Below are 24,532 nucleotides of genomic sequence, written 5' to 3' on the forward strand. Positions count from 1 at the left end.
GAACCTTGTGCAACAGCTCTTGCTACACTTGCTTTGGGTCGGGCTTGGAAGTTACTCTATATTAGGATTTCAATAGAGTTGTAAATTCTTCACTTTTAACTTGTTATCGAGTTAACAAGTCTACAACAAAAGTAATTTTTTTATTACTTTCTCATTAAAATATTTATTATCTATAGTTTCTTCTTCTGTATGATATGTATGAGAAAAGTGATTTTAGTTGGGTTAAACAACGAGTAGCCGTCTTAGCTCAGCTGGTAGAGCGCGTGGCTTTTAACCACGTGGTCGTGGGTTCGATTCCCACAGACGGCGGATTGATAAAATTTATTTTTTTAGTTAAAGATTCTCAATTTGGATGCCTCAGAAATTTCACTTTTAAAGTCAATTTTGCATCATTTCATATTGGAAATCCAACTAGTAATTTTTATAATAATATTATTTGTAATTTTGCAACATATATGCAAACATTTATGTAGAAAAAGTGACATTTACCCATCTTGTAACATTTAGCTTTTAACCGTTGTGTAACAAAAAAAGATTATTAGTGTAAACCTCTTAAATACAAGGTTTTATTATCAGAAGTATCCAAATAATAAATAGTTAAAAAGTGTATGACAACAATCATTGAACTTTTGGCCTATCTTGTAAGAGATTTACCTTGATTGTTTTCATGAGCAAGTCAATTTCACGAGTTTTTAGGGGATGGTTGTTAACAAGCCTGGTTGCTTGTCTAGTAGTGGGTTGAGATGAGGTGGTGAGGTTGGCTATTTTAAATGGATATGAGAGAAACAATGCCAGGTTAGTAGGATTCAATTAGCAAAAATGAAGAAAATGTAATAGTATTTTGAGATAGGACTAGGTAAAGGTGTGAGATAGAGAATAAGTGAGATGTTAGAATTGTTATTGGTATGGGAATGTTAGGAGATTGATTAAGTCATGGTTGGTATTGCATTTGTGGAGGTGTGATAAGAATGTGAAGTAGTAACTTGGATAATGCTATGAGCATTTGTTTTTTTTAGGGAAAAGACGTATTGTTCATGAGGAAAAAAATGATGTTTTAAGTATTTGAGATTGACATATTAGTGTAAGGTAAAACAAGAGTAATACACGAAAATCTAAATTCATTAAACAAAGATGTTTGGAAATAAATATATGACCATTAAGAGATAAACATGTGTAACCTTTGTGAGATGTTGAGTGCCCTATGAATAGACATTCAAGGGGTTTAAAATCAAACATGTGTCATCATGATAGTCATTCTTAACAAAAACCCTAATGTGTTATTTACTAAATTGATATTAAAAATAAATAAATAATAATTATAATAAATATATTATAATAATAAAGTAATATTTTGACACTACTATTAATAATAATAATAAATATTATACTATATGTTATGAAATTAACAAAAACAATATAGAGATGAAGTAGAGAAAGTAAGAGAGAAAGTGGTATTCTATTATCTTCTTCAAGAAGTATCATTTACATTGCAAAGTGGACCTTATTTATAGGACATTAGGAAGGTGAAAAATCATAACCTTATTATACCACTTAATAGGGAATATGAAGATGAAAGATTATAATACATATGGACATCCACAATAATATTTATTCATAACACTCCCCCTTGGATGTCCATTGAGGATATGCCTCGTTAAAACCTTACTAAAAAAAAACCAGTGGGAAAAATTCTAGTGAAGGAAAAAGAGTACAATATCCTTTGAATATGAATTGTCTCATTAAAAACCTTACCAGGAAAATCCAGTGGGACAAAACCATGGTGAAGGGAAAAAGAGTGCAAAACATATGTTTTTCTTCCCCTCATGCATACAGTTATATGTGAGACGATATTCTTTATAGTCGTTGCTTAAAATGTCTTCTTCAAAGTGACTTCATGTAGTGTTAATAGTTATGCACGATTTTATGAAGTTGTTGCCATGATTTGTATTATAGATCTCCATGAAGGTTGTACCATCACATGTAAACAAATAACTTGTTTCTGATCTACCATTGTGAGGATCTGACAAGTAAGCTGCATCTCTAAGATAGCGAAGTATATGTTTGACTTTGTTTCAATATCTTTGTGTAGGTGAATAACTGTATCTTTCTAATATATTAACTGCAAATGATATATCAAGACGTGTATAATTAACAAGGTGCATTAGTGCTCCAATTGCACTGAGATATGGTACTTCAAGACCAAGTAATTTTCCATCCCTTTCTCGAGGCCTAAAAAGATCTTTCTCCACATATAATGATCTATAACCATATTGGAGTAGGCTATATGTGACATTTGTCCATATAGAATCATTTCAACACTTTTCTATATAGCCTTATTGATGTACAAATATTCTTTTGTCTACATGGTCAATTTTCAAACCTAGACATATTTTATCTTTTCTAGGTCCTTCATCTCAAACTCTTTATTTAAGCAATTTATAGCTTTTGGAAGCTCTTTAGGAGTTTCAATAATATGTATGTCATGCACATAGATAACTATTATTGCAAATTCTTTTCCACATCATTTTATGAAAATACAAGTACAAATTGAGTTATTTTTATACTCATCATTTAATAGATATTCACTGAGGCGATTATACCACATGCATCCAGATTCTTTCAGCTATAGAGAGACTTGTTCAATTTGATGTAGTAGTTTTATCGAGATCCACAATTACGTACCTCTGGTATATTGAACCTTTCAGGGAGTTTCATGTAAATGTCACTATCAAGTGAACTATATAAATAAGATGTCATTACATCCATCATGTTCAAATCAAGCTCTTCATGTGTTACAAGGCTAATTAATTATCAAAAATCGATTGAATCCACTACAGGAGAATATGTTTTATCAAAATCAATCTTAGGTCTTTGTGAAAATCATTGAGCAATAAATCAAACTTTATATCATTCTTATTTTTCTTTTTCACAAAAACTCATCTATATCCAATTAGTTTCACACCTTGAGGTGGTCGGACTACAGGTCCAAAAGTGAGTCACTTGTAAAGTGAGTTTAATTCTTCTTCAATTGAATATATTTATTTTGGCCAATTCTCACTTAGTCTACAATCTTTAATAGACTTTCACTCATGATCCTCGTTATCATTGATCACTTTTAGCGCTATATTGTATACAAAGACATTGTCAATATTGACTTTATTTGGTTATATCAATTTCGGTTCCATTCCTATTCATCCATGACATAATTTATCGAGATCTCTTTATTTCATATTTCAAGTACTTGATTTGTTCTTCTGGAACTGTAAATTAAATTAGATCAAAGTGCTCTTATAGTGATAAAAAGAAATAATTATTTATATAATCCTTCTAGGAAACTCAACAAAAAAAACCCTTCAAAGTCATGTCACAAATATTCACATCGATTAAGAAAAATAATTCTTTAAGCAATCCTCCTGAGATATCTTAACATTAAGAGAGAATTTTTTTGTGTAGTTCTTCAGGAACTCAATCACAGACAATTTTTTTTATAGTTCTTCAGGAACTCAATCACATTTTATAGTTCTTCAGGAACTCAATCACAAATCTTTTACTAATAAAAATAATAATATTTATAATCCTTCAGGGATGCTTGATAAGTTCTTCAGGAATTATATATCAAACTCAATAATATCATTCTAGTATATTTGATAAGTTCTTCAAGAACTATATAACAAACTTAATACTATATATTTGTTAAGTTCTCCAGGAACTATATAACAAACACGTTGTTTTGTAATCCTTCAGAGATTATTGATAATTTAATAAGATATAATATCAAAATTCAACACAAATAATGAGAAAGAAAAATAATAAAATAATAAACTAATATTACCTCTAACAGTTATGGCTTCAATTTTTTTTCAAGTTTGATAGAGCTTCGTGCTGATAACGTGTTATGAAATTAACAAAAACAATATAGAGATGAAGTAGAGAAAGTAAGAGAGAAAATGGTATTCTATTATCTTCTTCAAGAAGTATCATTTACATTGCAAAGTGGACCTTATTTATAGGACATTAGGAAGGTGAAAAATCATAACCTTACTATACCATTTAACAGGGAATATGAAGATAAAAGATTAGAATACATATGGACATCCATAATAATATTTATTCATAACAATATATATAATTTAATAAATTAATATATTGTAAATTTGTAACTTCTAAATTATTAATATTATTGTTGATTTAGATATCAAAACTAAAAAATTCAACTAATAAACTTTTCATTCATAAAATTGAAGAGTTATTTTATTCAATCTCATGTCAGTTGATAGTGCATTTGAATAGAGACCATTAAAATTCAAAATAATTTATTTACCAACAATAGTCTCGAGAGTCACACTTAAACTTTATTTGATAAACTTAAAATTTGATATAAAAAAGTAAAAGATAAATATAATTGTTGAAAATGTATAGAAAAATAACAATGAAAAAAAATATAACTGTTGAAAATGTATAGAAAAATGACGATGAAAAGAATTCATAAAAAGAATATTAGTGAAAATATAATTGAATAAGTATATTTTTAAACTTAAAATCTATGTACTATGGGATAAGTGAGTAATAAAACAGTAATAATATAAATGAGTTGTTATTTACAAATCATATATAACAAAAAATAAATGTAAATGATATAAAAATATTCAATCATATGTGAATAAAATATCATCCGATAGTACTATTAAAATAAAATATGATATGATATTTAAAATTGACTGAATATTAAAAAACCATCTTAAATTATTTTTATTTTTATTTATTTTTAAAAATTGAAAAAATGTCTCTTTTACTAATTGAACAAAAAAAAATTAAACTCAATATCTTTAACATTATAATTTTAATTTATCACTAAACTAAAAAATTTATATAATTTTAATACCTATAAATAATATAAAAAAATTATTTTTTATAATAAATTAATACTAAATATGAACACAATTTTATATTTAAAAAATTATTTATGTAACTTCATATTTACTTATATTTTAATTTATAAAATATTTTAAAAACATATTTTAATTAAACCCGTACAACGCACGGGTCATAGATCTAGTTTTAATAAAACGGACACGGGTAATTTACCTAATAATTATATAATTATGAATTTGAATAGGAATAGAGTAAATTGAGTAGTGGATGATGTTTTTGGTTTGGTCCCCGAACCACTTGTAATTGTTTTTCATTTACATATGGTACCACTTTTATGTTTAAAAAAAAGACTAATATTAACGAGAAAAATAGTTACTAATATAATGTTTGTATGAATGAATGAATAAATTGCAGGCAAGAAATAACTATGAGGACAACGTATTTAGAGCCACGGTTTTTATTAGTTGTAACGAGGCAAAGGACAAAGAGTGATGCGGGAATTGGTGCCACTGTCGTTGAATCTATTTCTTTGATCACAAAATAATTAAAATAAAAGCATAACTGCCATAACAAATGATAAATAGACAACAAACCAAAAAAATGAAAAACGTGTTAAATAGATAACAAAGCGTATTTCAACAAATGAAATGAAAAATTGACATCGAAGTTGCTGTGGTGTAGTGGTTATCACGTTTGCTTTACACGCAAAAGGTCTCCGGTTCGATCCCGGGCAGCAACAGTACCATTTTTTACCGGCGCTTTTGTTCTATTGCTACTTTGTTAGTTTTTTTTTTTGATAAGCATTGCTACTTTGTTAGTATTTTTCCTTCTTTAACGTGGTGTTTTCCGTGTTTGTTTTATTTGTGGGTTTTATGCTGTGTTATTTGATTTAATATTTTGTTGTAATGTTTATTTATTTATAATAATATATTATTAGTTTTAATCTATTACAAATTCAATTAATAGTTTAGACGACAAATCACATATTTGAAGGAATAAATATTTAATAAATTTAATTTCACCGTTTATATAATATTTTTTTTGTTTTATAGTATTTATTTAAAGTAGATTTTCTTTTTAATTTTAATAATGTTGAATTTGTTTTATTTACACTGTCAACCAATGACGATCATGAATCAGGACAAATCAGACTAAAAAGTTAAAATAACTTGTATGACATGGCAGAATGTCATATTCTAATTGGATAACAGTATAAAACTTTTTTTACACTGTGTGTGCATAACCATTAAACTCATATATATATATATCTGTGTGTGTGTGTGTGTGTGTGTGTGTGTTTTTTTTTTTTGTAATTTCTTTAGTATCTTGAGTTTGACTTGAATACTAGTTTGACCACCCGTGCTCCGCACATGATTGATTTTAATCTTTACCTCAAATATTATTTTAAAGGCTAAATTACCTCTAGGGTACTTTATGTTATTTAATTGTAACGATTTAGTCCTTTAAGTTATTTTTGTGACAGAATGGTCATTTAAGTTACGTAACATTGTCAACGTTGCCCTTGGTCAAAGGTTCCATCCCAAAACTGATGATTTGCCACTAACGGTGCTAAGTTGTCCGTTAACTTTGCTGACTATGCATATATTTTATTATTTCTTTAATTTATGAAGAAAATTACCTACAAAACGTGAACCCTAACCTTGCTGAGGTTAAATTTCCTTCCCAAAATCGTGAACCCTAATTTTTCTTCTCTTCATCAATGGCCCAATTCGGTAGCGGCGCAATAAATCGAAGAGCTGAGAACTCAATTTCATTAATATCGAGTGTGTCTCAATCTGGAATAGAACTGTTATGTTTGTGTGGATCCAAAGCAGCGATAAGACCAGTTACGAAGAAAGGAAGAAACTTGGGGAAGCTATTTTATGAGGATCCAAAAACAGTCTACATGGTTACATCCTATTTGAATTTTCTTTTATAAGGCATCTTAGGTTTCTGACTTGTTGGTGGCTGAAATGTTGTTGTTGGTCCGTGTCTAGCCCTCCTCATGGCAAGTAGCTGAGCAACTGTGATTGAATGGCGTGTCTGAACTCCTTATTTTTTGGTCACTACTGATTTCCTTGTTTGAACTCTACTTGTTGGTTGGCTTTGGGTGGTGGCATTTTGAGATTGCCATGTTTGAACTATATTTGTAGGTTGAGACTGTACAGTTGTGGGAGTTTGGGACTGTATAGTTGTGGGAGTTTGGGATTGGACTGTTGTGGGAGTTTGGGTGGGGACACTTGTGGAACTTTGAGATTTGGCAGTGGTTGCATTGTTGGACTATCTTGGTGCAAATGGACATGATGATTTGTTATGTCCAGATAGACCACATGCTGAGCACCAAAGTCATCTTCTAACGCCTTCAACGTTCCAACAAAGTAGTACCAAATTTCAAGAACCCTTGGATATCCCATCATTAACAACCCCCAAAATCTCAAAGTAAATCCATTTATCACCATCACAATTCCAGATTGACACTTCCCCTTCTTCATACTTATCACCAACGAAAAATCCCCATGATAGAAATCAACATAAAATTCATCTATGTCTAGTTTGACCTAAAAAATATCAGCAACGCACATACCCAACAACCTAATGAGTATTAAACCCTAACATTGCTATTATCAATGACAGACACATATTCAACAACAATCACTTTAGAAAATGTGATACATACCTCAGCAATGCTCTTGCGTCACCTTTAGTGTCGTCGTCGTCTCCGAGCACCTCCACCTTCTACGTAACCTTCTACTTTCTCTTGACATTAAGCTGGCATGTCTATTTTAGGAGTGGAAAGAATGACCTTTTTAAAAATAAATAAAGAATACTCAGCATATAGGAGTGGACACGTCAGCAACTTAAGTGACACATCATCATTTTTTTAACATGACCTTTGACCAAGGGCAACGTTGACGACATTAGTTAACTTAAAGGACCATTCTGAAGCAAAAATAACATAAAGGACCAAATTGTTACAATTAAATAAGTTAAAGGACCCTAGAGGTAATTTAGCCTATTTTAAATAAAGGGTTAATAGTAATTTACCCCCCTGCAATAGTAGCGAGATTCAGTTTACCCCCCTTTTAAAATAAAATTTTGGATTATCCCCCTGTAATATTAAAATTGTAAGTCTTTTGCCCCCTAAGAGGGAAAATTACCCCCTGTAAAATATATATATTTTTATTCCCCACCCCCCCCCCCGGTTTTTACACGTTTAGGGGGGTGCCCAAATCTTATAGGGGGTAATCCAATTTTTTTTTAAAAGGGGGGTAAACCGAATCTCGCTACTATTGCAGGGGGATAAATGACTATTAACCCTTAAATAAATAAATATATTTTAGTAAATATAGTTATATATAATATTTACCGTGAATTTTTATAAATCAAAATTATATATATATATATATATATATATATATATATATATATATATATTGCGAGATATTAGATCGAACTCTAGTATGGTCGAAGGGTAGCTTCTTGGTTCGACAGTTCGACAGGGTTAAGCATGACGTCGAAGGTTGCTCACATGCTGGTGTCGAAGTGTGCATGCTGTAGTCGAAGATGGGTCGAGCATGCAGGTGTCGAAGATGCTAGGGTTGTTAGCATGCTAAATTAGGTTTTAGTGTTTAAACCCTAATTTGTTAAGTTAGCTTGTTTATTAAGTTGACTTGTGTAATGGGCCTTGCTGAAAAAGCCCATTAGTTAGTATGTTAGGTTTTATTATAAGTAGCATACTAGTCTCTCATCATTGTTAAGCTACAAATCCTAATTTAGGGTGAGAGAGGTTATTTGTTATTCTTGTAAACTTGTAATCTTGTTTTAAGAGAAAGTGAAAGAATATCAGTTATAACCAATTCTTGTGTTCTTCTTATCTCTCATAATTCCCTATTATACTTTGTTATTGGTATCGTTTTTCACAACAAATTGGTGCGGTGGGCGTGGAGAAGATGCCTTCAACAAAGTATGAGATCGAAAAGTTCACCAGAGTGAATGATTTCGGTCTGTGGCGCTTGAAGATGAAAGCCCTACTGGTTCAGCAGGGTTGTTTGGAAGCGTTGAAGGGAGAGGCAGCCATGAATGCAGAATTGACGGCGGCGGAGAAGATGAATATGATCGAGAAAGCACACAACACAATTTTGTTGAGTCTTGGTGATAAGGTTCTTCGGCAGGTATCAAAGGAGACGACGACATCAGGGTTATGGGTGAAACTTGAAATTTTGTATATGACCAAATCGCTGGTAAATCGACTCTACTTGAAGCAAGCTTTGTATTCATTCAAGATGATTGAAGATAAAGTGTTGGCTGAGCAGTTGGATATGTTCAACAAGCTGATTCTTGATCTTGAAAATATCGATGTAAAGATTGATGATGAAGATCAAGCGCTGTTACTATTATGCGCTTTGCCTCGATCACATGCTCACTTCAAAGAAACTCTCTTGTATGGAAGGGAGTCCCCGACGTTTGAAGAAGTTCAATTAGCCTTGTATTCTAAAGACTTGAATGAATGGAAGGAGCATAAACCTTCGACTGTTGGTGAAGGTTTGGCCGTTAAAGGAAAATTCTTGCGAAAGAATGGTAAGTTCGACAAGAAGGGCAAAAGCCAGTCGAAGTTTTACAGTGGCGAATCATCTGGCATTCGATGCTATCATTGTAAGAAGGAAGGTCACACAAGAAGGTGTGCCCTGAACGCCTGAAAGATCATGGAGGTAAGGATAATGGCAATGCAACCATTGTTCAAGATGATTTTGAATCATCTGATGTTCTTGTGGTTTTAAGCAGTGACTCGAGAAGAGAGTGGATTATGGATTCAGGTTGCACTTGGCACATGACTCCAAACAAAGACTTGTTCGAGGAATTATGTGATCAAGATGGTGGATCAGTATTGCTGGGAAACAACAAGGCTTGCAAGATTGCAGGTGTTGGATTTGTGAGATTCAAGCTCCATGATGAGTCAATAAGGTTATTGACTGAAGTCAGGTATGTTCCTGATTTGAAGAGAAATCTACTTTCTCTTGGTGAATTTGACAAGAATGGATATGTTTTCCAAGGAGAGAAAAGTATCCTGAGAGCCATGAAGGGTTCGAAGGAAGTCTTGAGAGGCGTGAAGAAACAAGGCTTGTACACCCTTGAGGCTGAAGTTGTAAGTGGTTCGACAAATGTTGTATCCACAAAACCTTTGTCGAAGACAGAAATCTGGCACATGAGATTAGGCCATGTCAGTGAAAGGGGTCTAGTCGAATTAGGGAAATAAAATCTGCTTGGTGGAGACAAAGTCGAAAAGCTGAAGTTTTGTGAATCCCGTGTATTTGGAAAATCTTGCAGAGTAAAGTTCAACAAAGGCCAACAAAGAACACATGGATCCCTTGATTACATGCATGCTGATCTTTGGGGGCCTGCAAGGTGTCTGTCACATTCAGGAGCAAGGTATTTTCTATCCATAGTAGATGATTATTCCAGAAAATTATGGGTATTCATCCAGAAGACTAAGGATGAAACTTTTGAGAATTTCAAAAGTTGGAAGACTCTGGTTGAAAATCAGACTGGCAGGAAGGTCAAGAGGTTGAGAACCGACAATGGCCTTGAATTTTGCAATGAGGCATTCGACAGTTTTTGTGCTGCCTCTGGTATTGCAAGGCACAAAACTACTGCAGGTACTCCACAAAAAAATGGTTTGGCTGAAAGGTTTAATCGAACTATTTTGGAGAGAGTCAGATGCATGTTGACTAGTGCGGGCTTAAAGAAGGTGTTCTGGGCTGAGGCTGTTTCGACAGCAACATATCTGATAAACAGATGTCCTTCGACAGCGTTAGATATGAAGACACCTGAAGAAGTTTGGTCGGGACATCCACCAGATCTCGACAAACTGAGAGTATTTGACTGCGTAGCCTATGCTCACATTAGGCAAGACAAGGTCGAACCTAGAGCTCTGAAATGCATGTTCATGGGATACCCTGAAGGAGTCAAAGCTTATAGGCTATGGTGCCTAGAGCCAGGTCACAAGAGGTGTATCACCAGTCAAGATGTAGTTTTCAATGAAGCTGAAATGGCTTTTAAGAAAACTATTGATGTCGGTCGAAATACAGAAACATCTGACGAATAGCTGGAACAGGTAGAGATTCCTGTTGAGGTGGAGCATGTTGATGCTGAATTGCATATCCCTGATGAAGTCGAAGAAGAAGCAGAAGATGCTGAGGAAGTTGAGGAAACTGACGATGACTACCTATTATCGAGAGATAGGTCGAGAAGAGTCATCAAGGCACCTCAGAGACTTGGGTATGCAGATCTTATAGCTTATGCCTTAATCTCTGCAAGTGAGGTTCTAGACGAAGAACCTAGAGACTACAAGGAAGTTATGAGGAGTCGAAATAAGACTGAATGGCTGAAGGCCATGGATGATGAGATGAAATCTCTTCATGATAATCATACTTGGGAACTGATCAAGAAACCTATTGGGGCAAGGTTAGTCAGTTTTTAATGGATTTTCAAAGTTAAGGAAGGAATTGAAGGAGTGACGTCGAAAAGATACAAGGCAAGGTTAGTTGCAAGGGGTTTCACTCAGAAAGAAGGTGTCGACTTCAATGATGTGTTTTCTCCTGTTGTGAAGCATAGGTCCATTCGAATGTTGCTTGCCATGGTGGCACAGTTCGATATTGAACTGGAACAAATGGATGTGAAGACTGCGTTCTTGTATGGTGATCTAGATGAAACGATCCTGATGAGGCAACCTGAAGGGTATGTCGAAAAGGGGAAGGAAGATTATGTGTGCAAGTTAAAGAGATCTTTGTATGGGCTGAAACAATCTCCTCGACAGTGGAATAGGAGATTCGACAAGTTCATGGCACGCATAAGTTTCATTAGAAGTCAGTTCGACCACTGCGTTTACTTCAGATTTCGACCTGGTAATTCATTTGTTATTTTGTTGCTTTATGTGGATGATATTCTCATAGCAAGCAACAATGTTGAAGATGTGGCGAGGGTGAAGTCTGAACTCAATAAGGAGTTCGATATGAAGGATCTGGGAGCTGCTTCCAGGATTCTTGGAATTGACATTCGAAGAGATAGAAAGAAGTCAAAGTTATGCTTATCTCAAGAGGCATATCTACGGAAGATTCTTGAAAGTTTGGTATGTCGAATTCGAAGCCAGTGTTGACTCCAACAAACCCTAAATTCAAGCTGAGTATTGATCAGTGTCCCAGTACTGATGTCGAAAGAGCCTATATGAATAGCATCCCATATGCTAATATAGTTGGTTCTTTGATGTATGCTATGGTATGTACTAGACCCGACATAGCATATGCAGTAAGTCTTGTAAGCAGGTACATGGAGAATCCTGGAAAGGCCCACTGGCAAGCATTGAAGTGGATTTTAAGGTACATAAATGGGTCTCTGAACAGATTCCTAATTTATGGTGGAGCCTTAGGTGAAGATAGTAAAGCAGTAATCGAAGGATATGTCGACTATGATTATGCAGGTTGTATGGATTCCAGGAAATCTATTTCTGGATATGTTTTCACTATGTTTGGTACAAAAATTACTTGGAAAGCAACACTTCAGAAGGTTGTTGCTCTATCAACCACTGAAGCGGAGTATATTGCCTTAACTGAAGCTGTGAAAGAAGCATTGTGGCTTGAAGGTTTTGCGAAGGAGCTGAAACTTCAAGGTCGAGGTATCACTGTTAAATGTGATAGTCAAAGTGCAATACACCTGTCGAAGAATTCAGCCTATCATGAGCGAACTAAGCACATTGATGTGAGGCTTCATTTCGTCAGAGGAGTAATCGAGCGTGGAGAAGTCCAAGTGCCGAAGGTTTCGGCTGAAGACAATGCTGCTGATATGATCACCAAGACATTGCCGAGTTGCAAGTTTTTCTACTGTATGCAGTTGATAAAGCTGCATGAAGAAAGCTAGTTTGTTCCTTGATGTTGTAGAGTTAGGTCCAAGGTGGAGATTTGTGAGATATTAGATCGAACTCTAGTATGGTCGAAGGGTAGCTTCTTGGTTCGACAGGGTTAAGCATGAAGTCGAAGGTTGCTCACATGCTGGTGTCGAAGAGTGCATGCTGTAGTCGAAGATGGGTCGAACATGCAGATGTCGAAGATGCTAGGGTTGTTAGCATGTTAAATTAGGTTTTAGTGTTTAAACCCTAATTTGTTAAGTTAGCTTGTTTATTAAGTTGACTTGTGGAATGGGCCTTGCTGAAAAAGCCCATTAGTTAGTATGTTAGGTTTTATTATAAATAGCCTACTAGTCTCTCATCATTGTTAAGCTGTAAATCCTAATTTAGGGTGAGAGAGGTTATTTGTTATTCTTGTAAACTTGTAATCTTGTTTTAAGAGAAAGTGAAAGAATAGTAGTTATAATCAATTCTTGTGTTCTTCTTATCTCTCATAATTCCCTATTATACTTTGTTATTGGTATCGTTTTTCACAATATATATATATATATATATATATATAATTTGCTCGCTTTTAAACATTAAATAATTACCGTCAAAGAACTTATTTATTAATTATTATTGAATGGAAAATTAAAATTTGGTGGTTCACATGAAAAATAACCACACATTAATAAATAAAAGAAAATGAGAAAGGAAGATAGAAAAACAAACAAACAAAAAATTATCTATAATATAAGAAATCTAATGGTTGTTGAAAAGTCAAAAATACCATTATTTGATTTTTTGCCACCACATTAAAATTGTGGTTTTTTGGTATTTGCACCATGAAGTTCTTAATTTTATTATTAAAATAATACAACTCTTATATTTTATCAAACTTATCAAATCTCTCTTCATTCTCTATTTTTTTCTCTTTCATCATTTTCTCACTTCTTTCTTCCACAAAAAAACTATTATTGATATATATATTTTTATATACAAAAATGATATTTATGATCGAAATATTTTTTAGTCAAAATAATATACGGGAAAAATTATTCCAAAAATTTATTATTGATATAAATATTTTTATATACGAAAATTTAATATTGATCCAAATATTTTTGTAAGTAATACCTAAACAAAAATAATATTTGTATACGGAAAAAATCTATTATTTACGAAAAATGATATTTATGATCCAAATATTTTTTATTCAAAAATGATATACGGGAAAAAATCTACTATTGATCTAAATATTTTATATACGAAATTTACTAATGATCCAAATATTTTTGTAAATGATACCTACAAAAAAATGAAGTTTGTATACGGGGAAAAAATCTATTATTGATCTAAATATTTTTATATACGAAAAATGTTATTTATGATCCAAATATTTTTTATTCAAAATGGAATAGGCCAAAAAATCTATTAATGATCTAAATATTTTTATATACGAAAATTTGATATTGATACAAATATATTTGTAAATGACAACTAAACAAAAATAATATTTGTATATGGAAAAAAATATATTACTTACGAAAAATGGTATTTATGATCCAAATATTTTTATTCCAAAGTAGTATACGAGAAAAAATTTATTATTTATCTAAATATTTTTATATACGAAAAATGGTATTTATGATCAAATATTTTTGATCCGAAAATGGTATACGGGAAAAAATCTATTATTGATCTAAATATTTTTTTATACGAAAATTTAAGATCCAAATATTTTGGTTAATGATACCTAAATAAAAATAATATCTGTATTATTATTATTTACAAAAAAAATGTTATTTATGATTCAAATATTTTTTATTAAAAAATGATATACGAGAAAAAATCTACTATTGATGTAAATATTTTTATATGCGAAATTTACTATTGATCCAAATATTTTTGTAAATAATACCTAAACAAAAATAAAGTCGGAAAAAATTTATTATTGACCTAAATATTTTTATATACGAGAAATGGTATTTATGATCAAATATTTTTATCCAAAAATGGTATAGAGGAAAAATATATTAGTGATCTAAATATTTTAATACACGAAAATTTAATATTGAATCAAATATTTTTGTAAATGATAACTAAACAAAAATAATATTTATATACGGAAAAAAATCTATTATTTATGAAAAATGGTATTTATGATCCAAATATTTTTTATTAAAAACTTGTATACGAGAACAAATTTATTATTGATCTAAATATTTGTATATACGAAATTTATTATTGATCCAAATATTTTTGTAAATGATACCTAAACAAACAAAAATAAAGTGTATAAAAAAAATCTATTATAAATCTAAATATTTTATATACGAAATAATCAATTATTTATCTATTTTTTTTCTTTTTTAACAATTTTATTTAAAATAAATGATGTATCCAAATTTGTGTAACTGAACAGAACTCGTGCATACGCACGGTATTTGTAACCTTTTGAAATCATAATGAAGATGGGTATTGGATTGTGTGGGGTGGGGTTTTGATTTGGGTCACATTTCAGTAAATTTAAGGCGGTAAAGTTATCATATCACTGAAGCTGTCTTTTTTTTATTTATATTTGTTCTGGTTTTCTGCGTATAGCTCGATTTTCAGTAGGTTTGGAATCATTTTTCTTCGATTTGGGATTGGTTTGATCCGTCTTTGTTGATCTTGATTTGCGATTTCTGTTGTTAGATCATTGATCAGGGGCGGATTCTATGAAGAATTGGTGTTTTGATTTATGTGATTTGTTGCTTTTTTTTTTCAGTTTGTTTTATGGAGCCCCTCTCATGGATGTTGAGAGAAGACGCCGCATGAGGAGGATGGTGTACGGTTCCCCCAATTTTCTCACATTTTCACGTTTTTTTTTCTTCCTCTGTTGTTTGTTTTTGTTTTTATCGTTTTTTTCTTTAAGTGGTTCTTAATTTTGTTCTTTGTTTTAAAGAAAAATAAATAAACAAATAGTAGGAAATTAATTAATAGAAATCAATTTAATTATTTTTCTTATAATGATAATTAATTAATGATATTCAATTTAAATTTATGCTTAAATTTTTTTCTCTATGCGATTCAACTTTTTCTCTTCCCATGGCCTTGGATTAGGGATGTCAACTTGCATCTGTTAGCGGAGATCCCGTGGGGATTCTCCGTTTGGGGCCCCAAAGATGGGGAATTTCCCCCGCGGGGATGGGGATGGGGATTAAAGTCTCCCCGAAGGCACTTCGGGTGCCTTCGGTGACGGGGGTGACGTAAATATCCCCGCCCCGTGGAGTCCCCGCCCCGAATAAAATAGCATAATGTCCTTAATTTATATATAATTTTAAATTATTATGTAAGTTTATTTGACATTTTATATAATTAATCTTATACACAAATTTAAAATATATATGTATTGTTAGTAAAAGAGTGATATAAATGATTTTTTCATTTTTTTTAGTTTGGAAATTTTGTTCGATATTATAGATTAAATATTGTAAAAACAATATATTTATTTGTTTGTTTTTGAAGCTTTTACTATTAATTTGGTTTAAAATAATATATAAAAAAATCATGTTTATAGATCTCCGCATGAACCGTGGGGATCCGTGGGGACCCGCGGAGATGGGGATGGGGGACAAAATCCCCCCGAAGCGGGGATCCGAAGCGGGAATGGGGAATAGATTCAATGGCGGGGATTGTGATGGGAATGTATCCCCCGTCCCCGCCCCGCCCCATTGACATCCCTACCTTGGATTGGTGTTGTTATGATTTCTATACTCATGTTGTTATTACATGTATCTCTTTGCATTCCAAGATTTTATATTTATTAATTAAATATTATTCAAATCCATGAATAGTATTTTTTTCAATATAAAAATTTATTCATTTAATTTTTTTAATTATATTAATATTATTTTTTTATGATATTTATTTTTGATTGTCATCCTCATGAAAATCAATGATATTTTTTTTAATTAAAAGAGTAAATTATAAATGTAAAATATTTAATAGACCTATTAATATACTAATGATATTTTTGGAAAATTAATATTCTTTTAAAGAACTAAGGATATGAGAGTATTTTTATATCAATATAAATGGTTTTATACCAATTATAACCGATATCAATTAAGATTGAATATTAATTTTTTTGGTTTTATACCAATTATTACCATATAAATTTGGTTTTATATCAATATCAATTTTGATTCAATTAATGATATAAGTTTTTTATTCTTATTTTATGAACGCATCAAAGAAAATTTATTATCATTTAGTCCCATTAAAAAAATGATTAGGATAATGTTTATATTTATTGTGTAATTCATACATATACAAAACATAGATGTGAGTAAAAGATATAGATCCTTACATTAAAATACATTAAATTTTAAATTTAGGATAATAATAATAAATTAATTATTTTATACTATTTTATTGAAGATTGCCATTAGAATCATCATTATTTTTGTTATCTTTATAAATGTAGCTATATTTTTTTATTACACTAGCTATATTTAACATTATATTTTTAGAAAATATAAGGAATTATTATTGATTTAAAAATTATTAGAAATAATTATGCATTGTTTAAAAATTGTAACACCCCAATTCTACCCTGCAATTATAAACGAAAATCAAAGTGCATTTAAAAATCTTCAATAAACAATGTGATGTCACATTTCAACTTAGACCAACAAACATACTTATATTACATTTAATAATGATACATAGCATTCGGAAACATAACTTCGTTCACAACTTCCAACTTTTAACTTATAAACATCTTTCAATTCAACTTAAAATAAATGTCAACACATAATACAACAATTAAACAATAACGACTAATCCCCCCGAGTGCTACGTATCAGAGCAATGGACACCAACACGACTTGCCATAAAGCAACATAAAGACTTCACATAAATAACCTCGAACATCCACGCTAATCTTGAGTAACTGTCAATTTCCCATGGTAGGGGAAATATCAGCAAATGGGTGAGATATCTTACAATATAAAGGAATGCATGATGAATAATATAGGAGATATAGATCATACATAATTTCACCACTTCGCATCACACAACATCCTATAACAACTTTCATTACGAAACAACTTATCAATATAATACACTTTTAGAATGGTAACAATGGCATTAACCAATTAAGACAACATATTCAAATTCACAATTATAATATGATCACATTACAAAAAACATCTCATTAACACATCACAACAAACATCTCATCATCTCAACAATCCAAACACAATTCATATGCAACTCGAATGCGGCTCAAACTTATGCACATGCATGTGGTACCATTTGAGTAAAACTCTCATCTCGAACAGTTTGCCATTGGGCCGTCTCAAACATTTTCCACAAGGGTTGTCTCAAACATTTGCCACAAGGTCCGTCTCAAACATTTGCCACAAGGGACGTCTCAAACAATGCAATGGATGCAACTCAAATGATGCACATCCACAAACACAACTTAAACCACTTAATCAACTTAAACGACATAATCAACTTGAACGACATAATCAACTTGAATGACATAATCAACTTAAACAACATAAGCAGCACAAACAGCTTAAGCAACACGTCATGCATCGTCTCAAACAAACCAACTCAATGCCAAGGTTCTATGGCAATAACCTTATCATTACTATCATAGTAATTCATGACGTCTCAATTACGTCTCTAAGTTATATCATCATACAACAAACATTTGACTCATATTTATCCACACAATACAACTTATCAATATTGACCATAGGATCTACAACAACAACAACAACAACAACAAAAACAAATCCATCATATTACAACACACGTCAACCATTCATCTTATTGCCAATAACAATCACAATCATCAAACAATTTCATTTAAATAAAGCTTCAAAAGGGTTTCTAAGGTTTTCAAATCATATTCATTAGAAAGACATCAATTAAAGCTTCGCGAAGGTTCAAACGGCATTTAAAAACAAGTTACGGTTCAAAAGATACATCATGTCAAAGTTTGAACACGTTTTGTAAAACAGGATCCGCTCAGCGGCTATCAAGCGCGCCTATGAAAATACCAATTCCATAACCCCGCTTGAAGCGGCGAGGTCCAGAAGCGAATTACAAACCAGGCTCCGCTTAGCGAGCCATCTTTATTTTTCAAAAATAAATAGCATATAATCATTCACACTCATGATAAATATCACATCACATATCATGCCAACAATATTGTTATCAATCAACACCAGTTCATATTTACATAAATACAATTCAAGTAACATGTTATCACTCGCCTATAAATCATACTCATAGTATTCACCAATTCAACATCTCATTATACATGTAGTAAACAATTGCCAATACATTTGTGCACATCCTCATTAATTTATTACGGTATACAATATGAATAAATTACAACATATCATATCAACACATGTTGTTCATATTTCATCAAGCCATAATACATATTCACATACATACATGTTATTAAAACAACCACATCATAATTAAGTCATTAAGTAATCATTCTCCACAAGTACATTCAAATAACACACATTCATTCACACACATCATGAATATTATACCACATAACATGCCATCACAATATTATTCACAAATTATCAAATTATAACGCACATATACATAATTACATGTTAACAACATCATAATTTATTCATCATGTGCTAACCATTCTACTTCTATCATATAGATAATTTCATTAGCTTCCCAACGCTTCGAACGACGCATAAAATGGAGTTACGGATCAAAAGATACGCCATTTTGAAGTTGCAAAAATATTTTTGACAGCAGGGTTCGCTCAGCGGGATGGGGCCCGCTTAGCGGCCGCACGATTATGTAGAAAAATACAGCAGCGAACAGACCCCCGAAAATGCTATATCTCCACCCAAAATCACTTCCAATCAACTATTCAAAGCATATATGATCAGTATACATCATTTATCGTCATCAAATCATACCAAAACATGTTTAGACCACCAATTTCATGAAATCTAACATAAACCCTAACAATACAAAACCATGAAATTGAAGGATTAAAGGTGATACTCCAATCACAACCTTACTCACTCACATAAACCTCTAACAACTCATCAAAAGCTCACCAAATCATTCATTAATTTTAACATTCATCATCATCATCATCAATATTGGAAATCTTCACACATTCATGGATGTCAACTATGAAACCTAATCTCTACCATACCCATCATCATACAAACCCTTAGAGAGTAAGAACCCCACCCTTACCTTATCAAAAGCTTCTCCTTCTTCAATGGAGTCCTTCCTCTTCATGCCATAACTTTCTTCTTTCTTCTTTTCTTTCTCTTCTTTCTCCTCTTTCTCCAAATGAGAGTTATGTCTCTAAAACCCTAACTCTCTTACTATCCTTCTTTTCTTAATTGGGCTTAACCCACAATCCAATCTCGTTGTTTTATGTTTCTTCCAGTTAGGCCCAATTCATAATATTCCTCTAATTACCCAATTAAGCCAAACAACACACATAAATAAATAATCACATAACATAATGAATAGTATTCCCAATAATATTCTATGACTACAATTGATCCATAACACAAATAATACCATCTCGCAATTGTATTTCTCCGACTAATCCGACCACAACTTAACCACTCAAATTAACACATTAATCCAATTATGCCTTTAGAATAATACCGATAAACCTCGACTTCAACTAATTCTAACGAATATATCCTTGATCAATTTAATTAAATAATTAATTAAATTTGAGGCGTTACAAAAATCGTAATACTACTATACATATGTTAGGGATTTTTATTCTTTATAACTTTTTTTTATTAAAAAATAATTTAATTTAGTTTTATACTTCACTAAATCTTATTTAATAAATTCATATTTATACGGTTTTTAGTTTATAACTAAAAGATAATTTAATATTTATAATATATTTTAATTAATATTAAGATTATGCAAATTGAAACTATAATTATATACCCATACAAATTATTTTTTTTAAATATGCAAACGGATTTTAAGTTATGCATTTTTTTTTTAATATTAGTTGACTACTAAGATTAAACGGTCGAAGTTGGTTTGATCGCAATAACGGGTTGTGATACGCCATAACTTATACTTTAAATTACAAATGCAACTTATATCAAAATTATTTATATCAACATATTTCTAATTATTTTTTTAAAATTATAATATGATTTACCTTGGGTAATTTTTATATGATTAAATTATTAATAAACTAACACAAATTAGATTATTATAATGAGTTAAGTTTTTTTTTAAAACTTACACAAATTATTAATAAATTAAAAATTCCCAAATTATTTTATAATTTACAAAAAAAAATTAGTTAAATTAACCTTTTTATATATACTATTAATAACAATGAAATTTTTCTATACAATAGTAATCTTAATATAAGTAAATTTTTTAAATAAATGTTTTTAAAATATATCTTTTACTTAAAAAATATTTAACCCGCGCCTCGCACGAGTCTAAGTACTAGTTTTATTATATATATATTATTTATTATTGTTCTATCTATAATCACTCTACATATAAATATGTTATATTGAGTTATCATCATTGTCTACAAACAATTTTTATCATAATTACTTATTAAAATAACTTTCATATTTGTGATTTATATTTATTATTTAGAAAACTCAAGTAATTCAAAATTTATATAAAAATATCTATAAAGTAGTGAATAATTTTATTCTTACTTGATTTCCTTCATTTGCAATTTTTGCTGAGTAGTGATTATTAACGTATTTATTTATTTTTAAAACTTTTTATATTATTATAATTATATAATTATAGTGTATTAGTTATAATTTTGATAATTATTAAAATAAAATTTATTAAACATTTTTTATATTTTAAATTAAAATAAAAATAATGAAGAGTTTTATGAGTTTTATTTTTTAATTTATAATTGAAATTGCAATTGGAATAGGAATATTAATAGTATTATCATATCATATAACTCATATATTATATTAATTTTAAGATATTATAATTATATCACTTTTAATAATATTTTTTTAATTTGAAGAAATAGTAAAATATTTTTTATATTTTTTATTTGTGTTTATTATTTAGAAAAACTTAGTAATTCAAAATTATATAAAAAAATTATAATTTTTATTATTAAACTAAATAATTAAAAAATAATTAAAAGAGCTTAATTTTTTAACATTTTAACGGGATTTAATACATTAAAGGATGTTAAATGGGATATAAATTATAAAAAATTGATGACATATTTATTTGATAGTTTGTTTATACGAAATTTATTTGATATTTATATTTATAATAATAATTATTATTATTATGAGTATTATTATTATTTGTGAATTAGAAGTTTTTTTATAAAAAATGAGAATTAGGATAATAAGATATAATAGTGTTAATTGAAAATATTATTATTATTATTATTATTATTATTATTATTATTATTATTATTATTATTATTATTTATAGTTGTGGTAGTTGGTCATATTATTATTATTATTATTATTTTGATATTATTGTAGCTAAATATTAAATTATTATTATTAATATATGTGGTTTAATATTATTATTATTATTATATATGCTTATTATTATTATTTATTTTATAATATATAATTTTTATAATTAGGATTTGTACTTAGAATTGTTACTAAGATGAAATGTGGCTTAGATTATTACCAAGATGACATATGGTTAGGATTGCCATCATGACTTCTTTGGATTGGACTGTTGTGGGAGTTTGGATGGGGACACTTATGGAACTTTGAGATTGGAAAGTGGTTGCATTGTTGGACTATCTTGGTGCAGATGGACATGATGATTTGTCATGTCCAGATAGACCACATGCTGAGCACCAAAGTCATCTTCTAACGCCTTCAACGTTCCAGCAAAGTGTACCAAATTTCAAGAACCCCTGGATATCCCATCTCATTAACAACCCCTTTCTCCAACCCCAACCTTTCAGATCCTTGAGCGTGAATGTGAGATGTTGCTCTTTTATTTGTAATTGTTTGGAATATCTAAGTGAGAATAATGATAGTAACAACCTTGGTAATCACAAAAAATTCAAATAGCGGAAAATGCACAACCAAAAGCGTATCTTGTTAGAGATTTACCTCGATTGTTTTCATGAGCACATAATTTTCATAATTTTTTATGGGATGAGTGTTAATAAGCCTAGTTGTTTGTCTATTAATGGGTTGAGATGAGGTGGTGGGAGGTTGGCTAGTTTTAGTGGATATATGAGAAACAATGTCAGATTAGTAGGATTTAGTTAACAAAAATGAAGAAAATGTAATAGTATTTTGAGATAGTAGTGGGTAAAGGTGTGGGATAGACATTAAGTGAGATGTTAGAATTGTTATTGGTATGGGAATGTTAGGAGATTGACTAGTGCATGGTTGGTATTGCATTTGTGGAGGTGTGATGAGAACGTGAAGTAGTAACTTGGATAATGCTATGATAATTTGTATTTTTGGAGAGAAAAAACGGATTGTTCAAGAGGAAAGAGTGATGTCTTAAGTATTTGAGGTTGACATATTAGTGGAGGGTAAAACAAGAGTAATATACGAAAATATAAATTCAATAAATAAAGATGTTTAAAAATAAACATATGACCATTAAGAGATAAACACGTGTATCCTTTGTGAGATGTTAAGTACCCTATGAATACACACTCAAGAGGTTTAAAATCAAACTTATGAATTATAAGGTTAAAGGGAAGTATATACAACCAAAATATTTTAAAAAATGGTAATCTAGGTCTTTGTTAACAAAGTAGCTTATGGGACCTAAAAATGTAATGAGGCAGTAGGAAGTATATTGATAAGATAGACGGTTACAATGAATATTAGATTCTTTCAGGTTAATGGAAATGTGGTTTAGCTTATAAGGGTGGGACTAAGGGTGGCAAAACAGATCGTCTGCCCGGCCCGCCTAAAGGCCGCCAAAAAGCGAGCGGGCGGGCAAGCCCGCCAAGTAAAATGGACATGAAAATCATGTCCGCCCCGCCAAGGTGGCGGACTTGCCAGCCTATTTTATTATTTTATTTTTCTTTTATTTTTTTAATAAATTAATAGACATTTTTTACCTTTCAATTAAATTTTTCACTTAATTTTTAGAATAGTTTTTTATAAAGCATCTTTTAAATAAATTTTACCTAAAAAAATATTGCATATATTTACAAATAAATGTATAAAATAAAACCATAAAAAATTTAAATTATTAGAATTAACTAAATATGAGCGGGCTTAAATTACTAGAATTAACTAAATATTAGCGGGCGACGGGCTTTGGCGGGCGGTGGGTTTTGGCGGGGGGAGGGGACTTTGATGGACGGCGGGCCCAAAATCTCAATCCAACCCGCCATTTATTGGCAGGTGCGCAGACCACCGCCCGTTTTGCCACCCCTAGGTGGGACCAAGGTCAATAATGTGTTTTTGATTTTTTTTCCAATGAAACCATTTTAGTGATGCATGTGAGGACAAACAAGTCTGAGTGATTCCTAGTTGGTTGGGTACTCAATAAGGTCTAAATTTATCTTCTCAATCAATTTGTAAGGATTTGAGATGATGACCAAGTTGCTACTTAGCCATAGCTTTAAATTTTTTAAGGGTAAGAAAGACATCTGGTTTACCTTTTAACAAATATGTTCATGTGAACCTTGAATATGCATCAACAAAGGTTATGTACTAATGGTAATTAAGAGAGGAAACAATGGGAGATGAGTGTAAGTGAAGTTTATGAGCTTTGATTGGCTTTATGTGC

The 24,532-nt window shown here is 30.8% G+C and overlaps 2 non-coding genes across 2 annotated transcripts; both read left to right on the plus strand.

The window, feature by feature from the left end:
- Window positions 1-236: 236 nt before the first annotated feature.
- TRNAK-UUU (transfer RNA lysine (anticodon UUU)) lies at window positions 237-309 on the plus strand. The gene has a single exon. It is a non-coding gene; the product is annotated as a tRNA-Lys (tRNA).
- Window positions 310-5,538: 5,229 nt separating this feature from the next.
- TRNAV-UAC (transfer RNA valine (anticodon UAC)) lies at window positions 5,539-5,611 on the plus strand. The gene has a single exon. It is a non-coding gene; the product is annotated as a tRNA-Val (tRNA).
- The last annotated feature ends 18,921 nt before the right edge of the window (window positions 5,612-24,532 follow it).

Source organism: Vicia villosa, linkage group LG6 (assembly GCF_029867415.1).
Source record: "Vicia villosa cultivar HV-30 ecotype Madison, WI linkage group LG6, Vvil1.0, whole genome shotgun sequence".
In the NCBI taxonomy this organism is placed as follows: Eukaryota; Viridiplantae; Streptophyta; class Magnoliopsida; order Fabales; family Fabaceae; genus Vicia; species Vicia villosa.